Source organism: Trichechus manatus, unplaced genomic scaffold, assembly GCF_000243295.1.
Source record: "Trichechus manatus latirostris isolate Lorelei unplaced genomic scaffold, TriManLat1.0 scaffold00181, whole genome shotgun sequence".
In the NCBI taxonomy this organism is placed as follows: domain Eukaryota; kingdom Metazoa; phylum Chordata; class Mammalia; order Sirenia; family Trichechidae; genus Trichechus; species Trichechus manatus.
This window is the reverse complement of record NW_004444117.1, coordinates 467,575-484,955: the sequence shown is the minus strand read 5'-3', so window position 1 is coordinate 484,955 and position 17,381 is coordinate 467,575. Positions and strand designations below refer to the sequence as shown.

Genomic DNA, 17,381 nt, shown 5'->3' with positions numbered 1-17,381 from the left:
AGGAAACAGAAAGTCCTACATCTGGTGACAAACAAATTTGCTTGCCCAGATTTACAAATGTTTAAAGTAACCAGTGTACTTAAAGAAGACTTGAAAGGCCATCTAAGCTACACATAAGTATATGAATGTTCAAAAAGATAGGTGCACATCCATGTTTACACACACAAACCCCTCAGAGACAGAATCCTGAATAGGTTTATTATAAAAAGTAATGACTTAAAAAACATATTTGTACATACTTTTCTATCACCTAAAGAAAATATTTCATGCTCACTTAATTACCCGTCAAACAGTCTCACAAACAAAACACATTTTAAATTTTTGGTACTATTTCTTTGTTGTTTCTGCTTCTTCTTCACCATGTCCTGCTTTGCTCTTCTCAGAAATTTCTATTCAATTTGTTATGTGCTTTTCCTATATCTACATTTATTTTGCTTTGGAGGGTTTTTGTTCTTTAGATTTCTCTTTTTTCTTTGCTTTTAAGAAGAATGTAGCCTATAAACACTTTCTTTGTTGCCACAGGCTGGCCATGCCTCTGTTCTTTTGATTTGACTGCACGCTCACTCAAGTCTTCTGCTGTGATGCCTTCAAAGAACAGAAGTGCTTATCTCCTCCCCACACCACCTCACACCCTGAAATGCATTAAACTTTCATCAGTCACCTACCTCTATCATTTGTTATAACACAAAAACACCTCTTCAGAAATGGTCCTTTCATTTTAAACTTACTCTTCAGGCTATTCCTCAAGCTAATTTCACTGTACTTTCCCTTGGCATTCTTCTCCCCAATCTGAATAATACAAGTTATTTAATTTTCCTTTATGGCTTTATTTCTTTGTTAATTATAAAAAGCATTTGCTTAAAATCAAGAATGAGGATCACTGTAATCTTATCATCGTGCATGCATAGGGAATTGTAGTTTGAGAGGAAGATATACTTGACTAAGAATCAGTAGACTCCACTACTTGTGTTGGCCATCAGTTCACTTAACTTTTGAAAGTATGAATTTCTTCATCTGTAATATAGGAGGAAAATACCTGTTGTCTATATCCCAGAAGTTGGGTGGCTTATCTAACCAGATAATATATGTAAACTGGAAGGTGCAATATAAAAGAAAGTGATTCAATTATTGGAGCACTTCTGTTAAGTGCTTAGTTTTTCTGTTGTTGTTGTTAGGTACTGTAGAGTCTATTCTGACTCACAGCAGCCTCTTGACAGAGTAGAACTGCCCCAGAGGATTTCTTGGCTGTAATCTTTATAGAAGCAGATAGCCAGGTCTTTCTCCTGTGGATCCACTGGGTAGGTTTGAACCACAGTTAGCAGCCAAGTGCTTAACCATTGCACCAGAGTTCCTTCTCACTTTAGTTAGGTAGGTATATATCAACACTGCCTTTGCTAAATAATCTCCTTCTTGGGCTTCCAAACTACACTGCACAATTGAAATGAACATAAACACTGTCACCCAGTGAATAAGATGGAACGTATTTGAGCCAATAAATTAAAAATAGGTAACCTTAGCTGGGTAGAAATCTGAATTCCCTCTTCTTTAATGTCTTCTGGGGAAGGGTCACCATGCAAGATACGAGGGTCATATGTGCTCTAACCAGTCAGTCATCAATAAATATCTGTGCCCCACCCAAGGCATCTCACTGAGAAATAACAGTGGGATTTCACTCCCACATCCAGCCACTTCCTAGCAACTTAGAATCCAAAAAGGTGAGTGGATGGATAAACAGTCCTTAAGAGTCTTTCCTCTAGGTATCAAAATTAAGGAGAAATATGTTAGATTTAATTTGCTCTGTCAACCAACACATATCACTGATTTAAAAAAAAAAGAACAAAATATGGAAACTGGATCTTAAAATCCCAAAATATCAGTCAAATTAGAAGAAAAAGAAAATATCAGTAAGGTTATCAGGTGGAATTTGAAGTATTTAATCAATTATGTTTGACATAGAATACTTAACTAGATGAAATCTTAAGTTCTAGACAATGGTACTTAACCAGATTGCTCAAGAAGCAATTGACAGTCTACTAATTTTCATAATAAGTGACTAAATAAGATTTCATTGGTGAAAATAGTGGCTTGTTTAACATGGGGAATAGTAAACAATGGACTCTTACAAGTGAATTCAATGAATCTCTAATATGTGGGTCAGCTAAAAAATATTTTAGAGACATCCACCTCCTATGCGTAAGACATAGATAGGCAATGCATCCTTCACTTTTAGGTACAAGGATCTAGGATAAACACCCAGTCACACCATATCCAGTCTTAAACCCTGGATTCTGTTTGCCCAGTGCTGGCTTTCTAGGTGGTAAAAACCTGCCTCTCACATCTGGAGATTACCTGAAGTGAATCTTTCATGCAGGAGGTGGTCAGAGCACTTTAAGGATGGAGAACTTAGACCTCTGTAACCCTGCAGAACAGATTCCAAGAACTATTTTGTGTAAGCTTACCTGCTCATATATGTTTAGTTAATAAATGTCTGTATGTTTGGTAGAATTTGGCTTGAAACTAGCTAACTTGCAAAACTGGGCAGTGAGGTTATGGAAAAAGGAGATAACACTTTTCACCTTAAAATATCTTTGGTTACTCCTATAATTTTTAAACACACACATGCATACTGTACTTGGCTTATGTAGATTCATAACAGGAGGTAGTAAAATTCATACTATGAAACTACTATTTGAAAGTTTGGGATTGTGGGACAGCTAATCAATGTCATCAAGTCACTGGTATAATTATATAGCCCACTGTTTGTTATAAGTATTCACTGAAGCAGTAAATTATTTTGGCATTGATTGCTCCTTAAGTCTGCATGCAAGGGAATCAAGATGATAGTTCATTTAATGGCTAAATTTATTCAAATCTGAGGAGCAATTTCTATTGGGGGTGACAGATTCTTAATTTGAAATAGAACATTTTATCATCTGAGCATCCATGAAATGTGTGTATGTCATGATGTGTAATATCATTCTATCATGTATAGCCTTCAGCTAATCAATTTGAAAAACAATACAGTTAGAACAATACTAATTATTCCACTATTGACTGTGGTCCCAAGCTAAGAGCGCTGTAGTTGCCTAAAGGTACCAGTCAGTTCAGTTAATTACTCATTTAGGATAAAGTATGAAAGCTGATTATTAAGATATTTGTCTGTGTGGTTAAGAATCCATAGATGTCACTACTGACTAAAGGTTTCCATGTCCTGGGACAAAGCCAGCCTTTTCACAGTGTGGCACATATCACCAGCATCCTAGTTACTTGGACTCTTCTTAGAAATGCTATTTCTGGGTCCCACCCTAGACCTGAGCACCCAAATCTCTGGAAATGAGGCTTGGAATTTGCATTTTTACAAGAATCCCATGTGGTTCTGGTGCACAGTGAAGTTTGAGAACCACTGTAAAGTCAGAGTTCCAAGGGGTACAAGAAACTAACTAGCAGATTGAGGCAGCATGGTAAACCAGTGTATGAGTGATTCAGCTAACCTCAGACCAGATGCTATTGGTGTTCATGGTGCTCTCTGGGGCTCAATGAAATATTTCATTTGTATGAAACACTCCTATACCTGACAGAAAGTACTCTCTTAGCTGTCTGGTTATTCCTTTGTCTAGTGGATCTGGCTGGCAGGGTGGAAATGCAAAGGGCAACAAGGTGGAAGCCAAAAAAGCACTCTAGATTAAGTTCCTTGTTTCTATTTATATAAATGAAATAAAATTCCATTTAAACTGACTCTGAAATGCAGTGAGGATGCATATCAAGTTTTTAAAATGTGTCCATTATCACCCATTTTCTTGGAGACATAGAATTTAGACTTTTCTTCTTGTAGAATCTCTGAACACACTCAGTGATAGGAGAATAACAGACCTCATTCTACAAATGTTACTGAGGCCCTAGAATGTATCAGAGCATACAATAGTACCCCCTGCCCTGAAGGAACTTCAACATCACGTTAAATATCTGATATTGTGATTCCTCTAAATATAGTTGATTTTTTCAGTGACATATTTAGTCCATGTTTTATCTGAATTATAGAAAGTAATTAGCTTTTTTATTAAAAAGTTCCTTGTGCTATGCCAAAATTGCTTTGAATACAATCATGAATATAAAAAAAATACAAGAATATTAAGAATTCTCCAAATTCTGGAAAAAGTAGAATTACATGAGGAGTAGAAAAAGTGAAGACGCAAAGGGTTAGAACTCTATGGAAGAAAATTTACTGTGTCATTTCTTGTTGTCATTTTTATTAGTTGTCGTTGAATTGGCTCCTACTCATGGTAAACTTACGTGTCACAGAATGAAATGTTTCCCAGTCCTATGCTGTCTTCATGATGGTCAACATATTTGGGCTCTTCTTCTAGCACTACATCAGACAATAATACTCTGTTGTGATCCACGTGGTTTTCATTGGCTAATTTTACTAAGTTTGTTGCTAAGCCTTTCTTCCAGGTCTGTCTTACTCTGGAAGCTCTGCTGATACCTGTCGACAATGAGTGACCCTGCTAGTACTTGGAATACCGGTGGCATAACTTCCAGCATCATAGCAACTTGCAAGCCACCACAGTATGACAAATTGACAGACTGGTGGTGGCATTTCCTGTGTACTAGCTGTTAACTCCTCTCCTGTGATTTCACCAACTTTATGAAGTAGTGAAAATTCTGTTCCCTGTTTCCCAAAAAATGCTTTTATGACATAGAATCAGTTACTATATTTTATGTGCCTGGTTTAATTGCCTTGTCTCCTGTACACATGTGTTTTGAAAGTCTCCAATATCTTTCAGGTAAAGCTGATAAGAAACCATGGAGACACGAAACAAGACGTTGAACACAGACTTCATTCTCTTGGGCCTTTTCCCTGGAATGAGACATATCAGCATCCTTGTCTCCATCATCCTCTTGATTTACACCATTGCCATCACAGGAAATGCCACTCTGATCCTCCTCATCTGGGTAGATCCCCACTTCCACACCTCCATATATTTTCTGCTTAGCCAACTCTCCCTCACTGACCTGGCCTTAATATCTAGCACAGTCCCCAAAATGGAAGTCGACTTTTTCTTAGGGAAGAGGAAAATCTCCTTGATCAGCTGTGGGACCCAGATCTTCTTCACCTTGACTCTGGGTATTGCTGAGTTCCTCCTCCTGACCCTCATGGCTTATGGCTATGTGGCCATCTGTCACCCTCTGAAATACCCAATTGTTATAAGCCACTGGGTCTCCCAGAAGATGATCATCGGGTCCTAGGTAGGAGGGGCTCTGGCATCTTTGGTCCACACAGCCTACTCCATGCACTTTCCCATCTCCTGCCCCCAGGAGCTCCATCACTTTTTCTGTGAGGTCAAGCTTGAAGCTGTCCTGCGAGGACATCTCTATTTATGAGAAAGGGATGGAAGTGACCAGCACTGTCATGGTATTTCTCCCCTTAAGCCCCATTTTGAACTCCTATACCCTCATTTTCCTTGCAGTCTTACTAATGAACTCACCTGAAGGGAGGAACAAAGCTTTGGCCACCTGCTCTTTCCATTTGAAAGGTGGTCACCTTTTGCTATGGTCTGGCCATGCTGATATACATGAGGCCTGGATCCTCCCACACCACCATCCTGAATCAGGATCTCTTTATTTTTGACACCATCCTCACCTCCAGGCTGAACTCCCTCATCTACAGTCTGAGGAACAAGGAAGTGGTGGGAGCACTGAGAAAGGTGCTGGGGAGGTGCCTCATGTCAAAGTAGCTTACCCTGTTCCATGGAGTTAATTTAAAGCTTTAAAGTATCACTGAGAGGGCACAGGGTCCGAGGAAATCAATTTAGTTGCTCTGTGTCCCTGTTTTCTCCATCTGTATATGTTGGGCACATTTTATCCCTATCTCCTGACAGTGGCAGTTGTAAATAACTAAACCATGAATATTCATAGATTTTGTTACTGTGAACACAGAGGAAAACAAAAATGAAGTGTTTTTCCAAGGAAATGTCTCTGCAGTGGAGATAACCCAGTCTCCCCTCTTACTTCTCTCAGATGTAGCAAGAAAGATGTAAGAAAAATGTAGTGTGCTTGGAAAGAAAATAAAGTATCTTATCTGAGACGAGAACATTCCTCTAGCTTTCTTTTGTACCAAACTTCTAAATGAAAGGCCAATTAATTCCAGACCCTTGAACCACCAAAATAAAGCAAGAGCAATCAGGTTTCTAACAGTCTTCACGTTTGTACACCCAATCATGCACTAAGCCATGTCCGTTAGTGCATAAATGTGGCAGATATTTGTACCCTCTTCTCCATTTTTTTCTCCTAAACCCTAGCAATAATTGCTTATGAATGTTCCACTCTGGCCCCTTGCTTCTTTGCAGTCTATCCACATTCCTACAAAAGTGATTTTCCTGTGTGCAGATCTCCATTTCCATGGTCAAGGGACTATCATTCATCAGTGCTTTTCATGGCCTACAGGGAAAACTACAGATGTACATTCTCAGCAGAAAGGATGTGCATGGCATGGTCTAGCCAGTCTGCCACCAATTCCACGATTTACTTGACTCCAACAATGCCCAGCAGCTTGTAGTCTCTCCTGAGTGTATCTTCTCTCCCAATTTTGCAAGTTTTCACAAGCTACTTACCCTGCCTGGAAAACCTTTCTTCACCCCACTACCATATCCCCTTTCTCTTCCTGGACACCCCTACCCACTCCTTATTCTTCAAATGACTTCCCTCTGCATATCCTATGCCTTGCAAAATGCACACAAGTGTGCAAATTGGTTAGAAATTTTATTAACGTACATGATTAGCAGAGTTGTACATGCTAGTGAATCCTGTTACCCTTCAAATGCTGAAGCTAGAGGAAAAGAAGCCTTCCCAAGGTTTTCACATCAGTTCCAGAAGTCTCTGAAATCATCAGTTATAAGATTGCTATCTTCATTTCCTTTTGTGCAGATAGGAAACTGAGCCTTAAAGAGGGTTACTGACTTACTCAAAGGTACAGGGATACTAAATGATAGAATCAGGGCAAGGAATCAAGTTGTCTGCCTGCTGATGGAGTGCTACACCATGGCAGTAATGGAGTCCAACAGAAACAGAGGATGTTCATGCAAGAGGGTCAGCCCCCCTCTTGAGTAACCTTGGAAAGTTTTTCTGGTTACTATAGGCTCAGATTTCCTCACCTGAAAAAAGTGAATAATAATTTCTACCTTATGGAATAGATCACTGAATTAGGAAATACATATGTAAAGAGTTGACAATCGAAAAATAGAAACTATTAAAATATTATCATTTTATCACACTAAAGCAAACATTCAATTTGGTGAGACCATCAACCAAGCCAAATCTTTGCTTTATTTTACTTGCTAAGTTTCATTTTTTAATGCATTGCTTTTACATTATATAGACATGCACTCAATTTGTATTTATTTAGTCAAAACAATTAGATTATTGTTGTGTTACATTGGTCTATACAGAAAGATATAAGAAAAACTATACAGATAAATGTGATCTGTAAATTGGTACCTTAATTAGTGGAATAACAGCAACAATTAACAACATGGGCACAGAACTCGTGATTTATACTTAATAAAAGTATGTACATCAATGCACACTAGTACACCTACAGAGAACTGCCAGAGATTCAAGCCAGATTCAGAAGAGGACGTGGAAAGAGGGATATCATTACTGAAGTCAGATGGATCCTGACTGAAAGAAGAGACTACCAGAAAGTTGTTTACCTGTGTTTTATTGACTATGCAAAGGCATTCGACTATGTGGATCACAACAAATTATGAGGATCACTACAAATAAAATTATGGATAACATTGCAAAGAATGGGAATACCAGAACACTTTATTGTGCTCCTGGGGAACTGTACATAAATCAAGAGGCAGTCTGTCGAACAGAACAAGGGGGTACTGCATGGTTTAAAGTCAAGAAAGGTGTGCATCAGGGTTGTATCTTTTCACCATACCTTTTCAATCTGTATGCTGAGCAGATAATCTGAGAAGCTGAACTATATGAAGAAAAACGGGGCATCAGGATTGGAGGAAGGCTCATTAACAACCTACGTTATGCAGATGACACAACCTTTCTTGTTGAAAGTGAAAAGGACTTCAAGGACTTACTGATGAAGATCAAAGACCACAGCCTGCAGTATGGATTACACCTCAATAGAAAGAAAACAAAAATCCTCACAACTGAACCAGTAAGCAACAGAGAAAAGATTGAAATTGTGAAGGACTCCATTTTACTTGGATCCACAATCAACACCCATGGAAGAAGCAGCAGTCAAGAAATCAAAAGACGATTGCATTGGGCAAATCTGCTGCAAAAGATCTCTTTAAAGTGTTGAAAAGCAAAGATGTCATCTTGAAGACTAAGGTGCCCCTGACTCAAGCTGTGCTGTTTTCATTCACCTCATATGCACGTGAAGGCTGGATGATGAATAAGGAAGACTGAAGAAGAATTGATGCTTTTGAATTGTGGTGTTGGCAAAGAATATTGAATATACCATGGGCTGCCAAAAGAATGAAAAAATCTGCACTGGAAGAAGTACAACCAGAATGCTCCTTAGAAGCATGGATGGCAAGACTACGTCTCACATACTTTGGACATGTTATCAAGAGGGATCCATCCCCTATAGAAGAAGGACATCATGCTTGGTAAAGTAGAGGGTCAGTGAAAAAGAGGAAGATCCTCAACAAAGTGGACTGACACAGTGACTGCAACAATGGGCTCAAGCATAACAAGGATTGTGAGGATGGCGCAAGACCAGGCAGTGTTTACTTCTGTTGTACATAGGGTCACTGTGAGTTGATATCTACTCGACAGCACCTAACAACAACAACTACAAAAATCTTATTTCTACCCTTCTCTGTACTATGATATTATAAAGGAACGTCATGAGTAATTCATCTGTTTCCCACACAACACCAGATATTTGGATATGCCCTGATCAATCCTACCTCAAACAACTCAAAAGAATTTTATAGTCACAAACTAAAGCACACATCAAAAATGAATACTGTGTTTACAGGAAATGCATGGTTTCATATAGCTGTTTCACTGTACTCCCCAGAAACAGGTTGGAATTCATTTGATTGCCTGTATTTTAAGTATTTTTTGTTACAAATAAATATGCACAGCGTGAACACTATTGTAAACAATATTGAGTGTTCTGCGTACTGTTTTATATTCAACAGCTGTTTTATGCATCTTCTTTCCCTAACTATAATAAGCACCTTAGAGAGAGAAATTTCACAGTTTGTCACCCATTCTTGCCCGAGGAAAATGTTATTCACTCGTTGTGATATTTAGAATGACAAAAATATATGCGTAACCTTATAATTCACACGCATAATAAACTCATTTCTAGCCTCCTAACCTCCATGAGATCATTATCTCTCCCAGTGTATAGCTGATAAAACTGAGATTGGGAGGGATTAAGTGGCTTGGCCAATGTCATGCAAAGAAAGGGATAAATCTGAGACCTCCCAAGCCTTCAAAGTTAAATTCAGTGCTTTCTCAATTGGGCCATATCGATAACATGAATATAAATAAAACTGTTTCTCAACTAATTTTTTCACCATTGGGATTCATGGTTCTAAGTGTTAGACCCAAGACATGTTACACCTTGAGAGCTCATTTAACATTTAACATGAAAGCTCATTTAATATGAAAGTCTTCTGTGCAGAAATCTTGCTGCAAAATGCATCCTTACCCGAACACTGCTCCAGGTTCTCTGTCTCATAGGGCAAGACCTCTCTCTGTCAGTGTCTACACAGTGCAAAAGGAATGGCCATTTCAGTGTCATGGCCAACAGAAAGTATGAAACAATATCTTTCCACTAATCCACTGACTTTTTATTTTATTTAACTGGTAATTTCCCTGATTCTAACTCCAAATTACCACCACCTGTCTGTCTGTTTGTTGTACCATGGTTGCTTACATGTTGCTGTAATGCTGGAAGCTATTCAACTGCTATGTCAAATACCAGCAGGGCCACCCATGGTGGATAGGTTTCAGCAGAGCTTTCAGACTAAGACTGGGAAGAAAGCTCTGGCAATCTGCTTCCTCAAATTAGCCAATGAAAACCTTATGGATAACAACAGAACACTGTCCAACTCTCTTACTTAGGACACATCATCAGAAAGTATCAATCACTAGAGAAGGACATCATGCTTGAAGGGGTCCCTGGATGAGATGGATTGGCCCCTACCACTGAGAGTATTGCAGTGTGGCTGGCATAGAACATAAGCATTAGAACTTCAAGAAAAAGACCATAAGTGTGTTGGCACACATGAAAAACAATAAGTCAAAATTTCCTTTTTATATTCCAATGAAGCCAAACCACTAGCTTTTCAGTAAATTGAACACTCATAAAATGAGAGGATTCTCTTACTCATTCAGTCATTTATTAAAGAAGTATTGTATTCTGCTCTCTCCAGAATGGAGATTTTTCTTTCACAGCCTGACTCTGCCAGGAACATCCCCTATGTGTGTGGACTGGCCAGTGTCAATAGCAAACCTGAGACTCAGCTCAGAGGCATTCTGGATTGACACTGGTAAGAATGATAGCAAGAATGGTAGCAGACCCACTGAGATCCAAATCTCCAAACGGTGCCTGAGAAGTCCCAGTGTTGTGAGTTGTTCCCAGAGAGCAGCCTAGTTCCACCTGCTATTGAGGAAGTACTTGCTTTTAAGACATAGAGTGAGTATGGCCAGGTGATTGGAAACATAGCCAGGGGGTGCTACCAGAAGGGGAGCATGGCCCGGGGAGACAGACTTCTGGGATTCAAACTGGCTCTATTGCTTATCATATCTTTGACCTTAGGCAAGTGACTGAACTCCTATCAGCCTCAGTTTTCTCTCCTATAAAATTAATATCATAATAACAGTGCTTATCTTGTTGAGAAATAGTAATATTTGAATAAGTTAAATTTGTGGAGTCCTAAGAAGAGTTCAGGCTCATAGAAATTGCCTTGCAGGTGAATGTCCCAAAAAAAGAGAATTAAAAAAAAAAAAAAGGATTTGTACAAAAAGAGCTGTTAATCATCTACAACCACCTCATTTAATATTCAGTTGATTAAAACAAATACTTTTCAAGCACTTACTTAATACAGAGAACTTAGCCTGGTCCTCTTCTTCAAAGAACATATAAAGCACTTTGGAGAAACAGGAGGAACATAAATATGTGCCCCAGAATGGGAACACAAAGCTTCAGAGAGTTAGACTCATCACAGGGATCAGCGGAGACTTCTTACAGCAGATGTCATTTTTTATGGAGTGGAAGGAAGGATGGAATTTCTACTGAAGCCATCAGGCCATCAGTGGGTTTGGTTGGAGATGATACCACCACCTCCCCATCCAGCAACTGTAATTCAAGACTCCCCTCTACTCCTAAAATGCAAATTCCTCCTCCTGATCAGCCAAGCCACAAAACTCTCAGTCCGATTATGTCTTAGTGCATGAACTTTGCTGAAATTTTTAGTTAACTTGCATGTGCCAAAATCATCCATTACTTGTGAAATCCGGTTAAATCAGGATAAATCAATATCAGCTATTTTGTGATACACGTCTTCTGATGAATCAATACAATTATGTATTAAGTCAGGTGTATTGTTCACATCTTCACATGCATTATTTCATTTAATCCTCACAACAACCCTATGAGAAAGGCCTATTATTATCTCCAATTTGTATATGAGGAAACAGAAGCTTGGGAGGTGTTGTAACCTGAGTGCAGTCACACAAGAAGTAAAAGGTGAGTGTGGGTTCAAATCTAGCTTTACTCAGCCACCAGAAGGCCAAGGTGTGACTTTTTCTCCCTGATGAATTTCAGCTCTGCCTTCTGATACCTTAGCTAATTACCTTTCAGGGATGGCTTGAGCCAGCACACTCCCAGAAGAGCCCACAACCTCTATCTCAGGCAATAGTCCTATATTTAATCTCTGCTTCATCATACTATCAGAGACAACCTGGGTCTGAGGTAGCTTGCAGTGTGAACTTCACTGAGATCAACAGCAATAAAGGTTTATTTGCCACATATAGAGCCTATTGTCTCACTAGATGAACTGAAGAATAAAAAGGGAAATGTAAAGAATCAGAATTCCCAAGAGGTGGCAAGAACTGGACTCACACACCATGATAAGGAAACCCACTACTGGAGAAAGAAGCCCATTGTTCCTGGACTCATGCATAGAGGCAGAAGAGTTAGAAAAAAATCCCAATGCTCTATATTTTGTGTTGCTGTTGTTGTTATTGTTGCTGTGTTCCATCAGGTCAATTCTGACTCGTATCGACGGCATAGAACTTCCCCATAGGGTTTTCTAGGCTGTAACCTTTATGGGAGCAGATTGCCAAGTCTTTTCTCCTGCCGACCTTTCAGTTAGCAGCTGAGCACTTATCCATTGCACCACCAGGACTCCTATGTGTTTGGTAATGTCCTCAAAGTGCCTTAGAAACAATCTCCCACATCTGCGTTAGAAACATCATGGAAACCTGAGGGGATGCATGAGAACTAAATGAATGGTCAGATCCCAGGGACAGATAATATATGATAGTTACATAGACCATCTGTATAACACATACACAAACACACACACGCACAGTTCATAATGGTGCTAAAATGATCAGCTACTAGTTAGTAACTAGTAGTCAGGTGGAGCAAAAATGTGAAGTTAATTGCGTGTAAACATAGATTAAATCCTTGTTTCCCCAAAATGGGATTTAAAGAAATCTTTGGCGTTTGCTAGGCTTTAGAAAGAGGTTCTAGTCTAGCCAAGTTTCAAAAACAAAGCATCTTAGATTGTTCTATAAGCATCAGAAATATTTTAAACATTGACTGCAGATTTAGATTCAATAATTTATGCTCAAATTCACGCTTGAGTTTGTAAGTTCAACATATACTTATGAAGACCAATAAGGGGCCAAGTCAGAACTGCTCTTTTGAGTGAACTGAGCTCAATTGCTCACCTTGACACAATGCAAACATGTCTGAAAATCACCTTTGCAATTCTTTAAACTTAGAAATTGCACAGTGTGTGATCACCATTTCCAGAGCTGGAAAAACCACGCTCTCCATTTGAACTCCACTCCATCCAAAGGCATGAACGCTCCTTGCTGAGTTGCTGTAAGACCTTAGCTGTTTATACAGCATAGAGTTTGACCAGTTAGGAACAGAGGCAACACAGTTCTGGGAATTTCAGTGGGCAGTGCTAGCATGTGAAGAGTTTCTTGGGAGCGAAGCATCTAAGTAAGTGGCAGGTGAATATGATCAAAGTGGTTTGCCTAAGGATATACTCAGCTTAGAACCCATGGTCTCTATTCCTTTCTTTCTCCTACTCTCTCTGGATACATTGAATTTTCTTGTCCTCTTGTCTACCTTTCCACTCACTTGTTCCATAACTATTTATTGAATGGCTGCTGTGTCACCTTCTAGGCACTGAAGATACAGTGTTGAACAAAATTTGCCTTGTGGAACCTACATTTTTATGGGTGAGACAGACAATAGGCAACTACACATGCAAATGAATGTTTCATATGATTTCAGACGGCGATAAAGAGTATGCAGGAGTATAAACCAGGGGTGAGTGCCTGAAGAAAGCTGATGGTATACTTTAGATAAAGTGATCAGGCAAGGACTCCGAAGGAGTGCCAGTCAAGGGATAGTGGAAGGAAGTGATAAATCTTCCCTCATGCCCCCCTTACTTGTGACTCTCCATCACTTTCCACTTTTGCCTCTTTCCATATTTCCCTGTTATACTTCCTTATCCCACCTTCTCTTCTCCTTAACATCTTTCTACATTAATTGGCGGTAATAGGAAACTAAATTATTTATTTTTACTCAGAGAATAAATTTTTCTGTGTCTTAAAATTTATTTAAAAAGCAAGACAATTGGAATTTATTTTTTTACGTACACTATAAAGGCAAAGCAGTTAAAATATCATTACAGTAACAAGAAGCTTTAAATGATGTTTTTTGTGCTTTTTATTTATTCTTCTTTTTTTTTTAACAATTGGTTATTTCTATAAGACAGGTTTTTTTTTGCTTTCCAGGGAAAGCCAACTCCATGTCAATTACAAAGAACATAAACAACCTAACAAAATCACATCAAAAGAAAATTTATGATTTAATGCAGAATTTCAAGAAAAAAAATAACACCTTCAATCACCCCTTGTCAAAAAACTGAAATTCCTTATACATAACTCAACATTTACAAAGTAGTGTTTCATTACACGTAAGAGATCAGAGAGGATTAATGAGTGTGATGGGGAAAAAAAAGCTACATTTCAAACAATAGAGCATTCTGGGTTAAAAAAATGAAAGTTTTTTTTTAACTGCCATATTTTCCAGAGTTTTTAATACGTTAAGAAATACCTGCAAGAGTGGAATAGAGTAAGCAATATGTCACAAACCTATATCTTGCAGAATGCCCTTTGGAATATTCCTCTGACTTAACTCCTCCAGTTATGCTCCTCCAGTTTGATCAGAGAAACAGCTGTCAGTTGAAGATTTAATACTGTATCTATCATATAGGTGAAGACTAAATGACTATAATTTTTTATATATATTTGGTGTCGTGTTAATAAAATATCCAGAATATTAATTGACCAATTTACTGTTTTCACTGTGATTTTTTATCACTGTAATTTACAATTGTACTATCAGTTGCAAATTCTCATGAATAATATTTCTTAAAAGACACAGTAATGACTCATTAAGGATATTGGTGGTTCAGTGGTAGAATTCTCACCTTCCATGCAGAAGACCCAGGTTTGATTCTGGGCCAATACATCTCATGCACAGCCACCACTCTTCTGTCAGTGGTGGCTTTGTGTTGCTGTAATGATGAACAGGTTTCAGCAGAGCTTCCAGACTAAGATAGACTAGGAATAAAGACCTGGTGTTCTTCTTCCAAAAACCAGCAAATGAAAACCCTATAGATCACAACCATCTGATGCACAACTGAGCATGGGGATGGTGCAGGAGCTGACAGGGTTTTGTTCCCTTGTACATGGGGTCACCATGAGTCAGGGGCTTACTCTGTGGCAGCTAACAACAACAACAGATTAAGAAATTCCTATTAAGGTTCTACAAATCTACTTCTTCTTGATTCTACGTTAAGATCCATCTTTGGTCATAACTCTTTCTCCTAAGTTATGCTTGCCTCATCCATAAGGAGATGGTAAAAAAACAAGAAACAATGACTCGAACAAAGCCAACATTTTAGATGAGATGGTACAGAATGTTACAGAAGGATTTGCTCCAATGGGTTTATTTCTCTCATGGAAGAAAGTAATATGATAGAAAGGGGGATAGAGAAGAAATCAAGCAGCTTTTGTAGGAACAATTAGTTGCAAGATGATGTCTGCTTACTCTAAAACTGAGACTGGAATTTCCAAAGTCTAATATTCTTCAAATAAGTCTACATTGACTGATATCATGTGGGCCATAAGAACCGGTCCAAGTCACTTTCAAAGCATTTTTGGCCAGGCCCAATGGTTACAGACATAAAATCTTCCACTCGTGGTTGATAAAGCCACCGGCTTAGTCATCTGTGACTTCCCTAAGTATGAATCGAGACATTATGAATCTAGAAGCAAGAAATATGCCAAATTTATAGGTCCATCAGTGATTGTGTATTAGTACCTATATTCGTATTGAAGCATGTCTGGATCTTCTATGATTAGCACATCTTCAAGATGTATATGAATTTTCACATTGACTAAAAATTGAAGTTGTCATACACATGGAATGATACAACATTGTGCCAAACAATGTAGTTTAATTGTTACCAAAACAAATAATCTTAGTTTCTATTGATTATCTTTCCAGGCATATTGTTAAATAATTTTGTTAAATAACAAAGGATTACAAACCAAGACTCTTTCAAAATATATTTTAACACATTTGAATCATTCAGTAAATATTAGAGTTTCAGAAACTGATTCATATCAGTGATGCATTTAAACAGGAAATAAGGAGATCTCACTCTTTTTTTTTTTTCTCTGATGATCCTCCAAATCCAACCAGTAGATTGAGACACGAAGCAAGGAAATGAATCCACCGCCACAGATTTCATTCTCCTAGTCTCTTCTCTGACTCTCATCATCCTGGCTTTCTTGTTGCCATTGTCCTACTGATTCTCACAGTGGCCATCACTGGAAACTCTATCCTGGCCTTGCTGATCTGAGATGATGCTCAACTCCACACATCCATGTACTTCCTGCTTAGCCAGTTCCCCTTCATGAACCTGGCACTCATCTCCCCCACTGTCCCCAAGATGGCCACTGACTTCTTCTCAGGACACAGAGAGGTATCTCCCGCATTGGCTGTGGTGTCCAAATCTTTCTTTACTTGATGCTAGGAATGACTGAGTGTGTTCTCCTGACCCTCATGGCCTTTGACCGCTACTTGAGTCAAAGCTCCCTGAGATACTCAGTCTTCATGACTCCCAGAGTCTGTGTGCAGATGGCTGCCAGCTCATGGGCTGGGGGTCCTCTTGTCTCCCTAATGCACACAATTTACGCCACGCACCTTTCTACCTGTGGCTCCAGGAAAATTCATCTTTTTTGTGTGTGTGTGAAGTCACAGCCTTTCTGAAACTCTCTTATGAGGATTCTTCCACCTATGAGAAAGTTTTATTAGTGTCAGACATCTTTTTCCTTCTTATTCCGTTTGGACTCATCTTGACCTTTTACATCCTCATCTTCCTAGCTGTCCTCCACATGAACACCCCTGAGGGCAAGAAGAAAGCTCTGGCCATCTGCTCCTCCCACCTTAGTGGGTAAGCCTCTACTTTTGTCCACCCATGACTATCTACATGACCCCAGGTTCTTATCTCTCTCCAGAGGTGGACCAGTGTCTCTTTGTGTTTAATGTTCTCATCACTTCTATGTTGAACCCCATAATCTACAGCCTGAGGAACAAGGAGGTGGTAGGGGCTCTAAGGAAGGTGCTGGGGAGAAGTCTGATGGTTAAACAGGGAAGATGATACAACTTTTGCTTAAAATACCTATATACTTTATTGTTCTTCCACTTAATCCTAGTGTTATTATGAAAACTGAAACTTTGGACGTCAGTTTCTCAACCACATTACAGAAATATTAATACTCTTTTCTTTCCAACTTTCTAATAATATGAAGCATACTACAAAGGGGGTAGATGGGAAATAAGTATCAGACTCTTGATGTCCTTGGAGAAGCTCCTATTTGACAGAGTTACCCAAATTGACCCATCATAAGACAAATATCCATATTCCTGGGCACCACCCTAGACCTGATCACTCAAACTCTTTTGGGAAAAGGCCTAGGCACCTGTGCTTTCACAAGCTTTATGTGATTCAAGATATCCTATTGAAAAATATGATTTAGTGCACCTTTCCAACCCCAAATCCAACAGTCAC

The 17,381-nt window shown here is 38.9% G+C and overlaps 2 pseudogenes; both read left to right on the top strand.

The window, feature by feature from the left end:
* Positions 1 to 4,803: 4,803 nt before the first annotated feature.
* LOC101356338 (olfactory receptor 2T27-like) lies at positions 4,804 to 5,735 on the top strand (annotated as a pseudogene).
* Positions 5,736 to 10,690: 4,955 nt separating this feature from the next.
* LOC105756836 (olfactory receptor 56-like) lies at positions 10,691 to 16,970 on the top strand (annotated as a pseudogene).
* Positions 16,971 to 17,381: the final 411 nt, after the last annotated feature.